Genomic DNA, 3,409 nt, shown 5'->3' on the forward strand with positions numbered 1-3,409 from the left:
TATATATACTGTATCTCATAAAAAGATTAAAAGACTTTATTAGACTAAGGAATTTGAGTTTTTTTTTAAACTTGAATTCTATATTGTAAACAGTTAACCAATGAGTATACATACTTAAGTATAAGATCTAAAAGTTGAGTTGCTTCCATGCCATTGATGAATGCAATGTATCTCCATTGACAATAAAAACTCTTACTTTAACAGGCTATATGCAAATGACCAAAGTCCAAGATGCTGCAATATCTGCTTACCTCGAGGGTATGATTTCTGTTTGTGTAATGTTTTACTCATTAACTTGTTATGTCTCAATCTAATTTCTTCCTAATAGGGAAAGATGCTTTGGTCAAAGCTAAAACTGGAACAGGGAAAAGTGCTGCTTTTTTGGTATTCTAGAATCCGAATTCTTGATTACATTCAACTTGTTACTTTCTTGTGCTTTTTATATCTGGCTATGCAATATTGTTAAACACAAACAGCTCCCCGCAATTGAAACAGTTTTAAAGGCTTCAGCTAGCAATGAGAGAAAACAGGTCCCACCAATATGTGTTCTTATTGTTTGTCCCACAAGAGAACTAGCAAGCCAGATAGCTGCAGAAGCCAATGTATTACTCAAATATCATTACACTAAATTTTAATATTTACGATTTGATCTCACTATTAGAAATCTGATCTTTTTCCCTAAAACATTAAGTGTGGAAGGGGAGACAAAGAAAGGAGGTTCACCGATGGGAGTGCCAGAAGAACCAAAGCATCAAATCTGAAGCATATGGTGATGTAGTGAGGTTCTATATTGGATCCATGCCAACATTTAAGGTTATTTGATCAACTTTTAATTCTTTTGTGTTTTGTCATATCAAATGCTTATAAACCCATGCAATTCATTTATCTTTTTGCTCTGTATGTTGAACTTTCACCAGGCATATAGGGACTCCTCATTGCAGGATTGTAAGAAAGCATCTAAAGAAGTAATTCCAATTATCATTAACAAGCTTCAGGTATATTCATGGTTAATTTATTTCTAATAATATTATTTAGATCCATATATAGCCGTTTCGCATATATGTCTTTTAGGATAAGGTTATGCATGCTGGAACAACAATGGATACATTCTTGAGGGAGAATCTGGTAATTTCACTATATCATATCCACATAGTACTTCATCATTTTACTACTATAATAGAAATGTATGTACATTTTCTTTACACATATTTGTAACTAACTTACAAATCTTTACTCATAATAGCAACAATGCAATCCCTAAAAAGAACATCTGTTGCTTATATTTGTAGCAAGATTTATGAGCAATTTGTAAATGTTTTATGTTTGGATACGACTTCAGGATTGGCTAAGCAAGGCGACAAATTGGGCTAAGTTCAGCGTGACAATTGGACTAGGTGTTATCCATGGAGGCCATTTACAGCAAGGAAGATCACTAATGTAACCTTACCTTCCACAAACTGGGACAGGTGGTGGTGGTGGAGGTGGTAGTCCTTATTCAGAAGGGGATGCACCTTATGCTCTTGGTTTAATTCAACAACGACCTGACTGGTTGACAACCAGCTTTCTGTAAGTATATATGCTTTATTTGTTCCTAAATTGTAGTTTATCATTTCATTTATTAGTGTATGTTTAGACAAGTATGTTGCTACTTCTTTTGTTATCTTAAGGACTTCATAGGAACATGACCTAATATATGGGTATTTTGTTATTATTTAATACAAAAAGAACAACTTAATAGAAAAAAGCAAGAAAAATGAGATTGTCCCCATTAAGTCCCAACTTTTAACAAATTTGTGTTGCTAGCTTATTAGGTCGTGTTACATAGCTTATTAAATACAAACACTTGATATATTGTCTGATAATTGTGTTCATGATAGCAGAGATGGGATACATTTTACAGCAACTGCGAGTGGAATAGTGGCAATTGAGATCTAAAACTTGATGAGAGTGAAGATGAGAAACAGAAGCAGGATGGTCAGTTGAAGGAGTTTGAGGGGAAGAAGCTTGTTTTTGCAACCAAAGAAGGTCTAAAATTTGTATATGTTGTTTATCTTGAGGTTAGTAGTCTCTTAATTCCATATCTTTATTCATTCTCCTTTTCTTTTTTAGTAAAAAGTTTATATTTTTTTAGGTCATCCGCCTTTGACTTTTAGAACTCCACCTGTTAGTCCACCTAGAACAAGTTACGTAATAGGAATTGGAATGAGAAGAGTCTATTCACTGGAGTTCAGACCAAACTTAATGGATTCAGGGTCTGTTTGTATTTGACTATTATGTACTGCTTACATTATGTTCTTTGGTACCAAGTACAATGTGTTTTTCTCCAGCTTCTTCAATGAGAAATTTATTATGAAATGCCCAAAAATGCCCCTAACTATCTAACATAACAAACTAGCAATATTAAATGCCCAAAATGCCCCTAACTCCTCTGCACTAATAAGATGCTCCTAGAATTTCTCTATATTGTTTAGATCGTCAATTCAAATGATTCAAATGAATCATAACTTAGGATTTCTATATCCTAACATAATTGTTTATGTCTAATCACATGCAGATATATGAGCATGATGTGGGATCTTTAGATAAGTCAAAATGGTCACCTGATGACTGAAAAGATAATACATGGTTATGTGTTTTTCAGACTGCTCAAGATGCTGAGTTGGCTGTCACATCAAATATTAGTCTAGAAGGCGTGGAGAAAACTGGTGCTCCTACCGATACCGCATCACCTTCTAGCATGCAAGTGGCTGCAGGTGGAGGTGGAGGTGTTTCACCTTTGATGTCAATGGCAAACAAGGCTGCTGCTGCTGCAGCTTCCCTTCGCATGGTATGGCAAGTCTTTATGTGCCATTGCTTCTACATTATATATATATATATATATATATATATATATATATATATATATAATGTTGACATGAATAAATACTTGTATGTTTCTTATTTCAACACCTACCCCACATACAAGTTTGCCCAAAGAACCTTGTGATTTTCAATGTTGATAATGTGAGAGTTGTAAAACTTGTAGGAGGAGGTCTACATAACTGCACAACAGTTAGAGGAATGGTCTTTAAATGGTGATACTGTAGGGAGTATAAAGAAAATAGACAAGGCAAAGTTGAGTGCTTCTTCTTGAACTTTCTTGTAAGCATAATGTTTTAGTGTTTATTTGAACTTTGGATATATATATATATATATATATATATATATATATATATATATATATATATATATATATATATATAGTTTATATAATTGTAGTTGAAGCTTGGTGCTGTGAATCCTGATGATCTTGGATATATATGTTGAGTCTATTTCTGTAGAGGAAATTGGTGGTGCTAGGGTATGTATGATTATGAAACATCATTTCTCGTTTGTTTGGTTTGGTGACTGAGACTGATGTCAAGAGGAC

At 33.7% G+C, this 3,409-nt stretch overlaps 1 long non-coding RNA gene across 2 annotated transcripts; it reads left to right on the top strand.

Annotated features, from left to right (window-relative positions):
* The first annotated feature begins 202 nt into the window (after window positions 1-202).
* Window positions 203-533, top strand: LOC145039118 (uncharacterized). Of its 2 annotated transcripts, none has more exons than XR_013679742.1 (3): window positions 203-258; window positions 329-384; window positions 496-533. It is a non-coding gene; the product is annotated as an uncharacterized LOC145039118 (long non-coding RNA). The 2 variants fall into 2 exon arrangements; XR_013679741.1 differs by having other exon boundaries at window positions 477-528.
* The last annotated feature ends 2,876 nt before the right edge of the window (window positions 534-3,409 follow it).

This window comes from Lactuca saligna, chromosome 4 (genome assembly GCF_052625555.1).
Source record: "Lactuca saligna cultivar CGN05327 chromosome 4, ASM5262555v1, whole genome shotgun sequence".
Classification (NCBI taxonomy): Eukaryota; Viridiplantae; Streptophyta; class Magnoliopsida; order Asterales; family Asteraceae; genus Lactuca; species Lactuca saligna.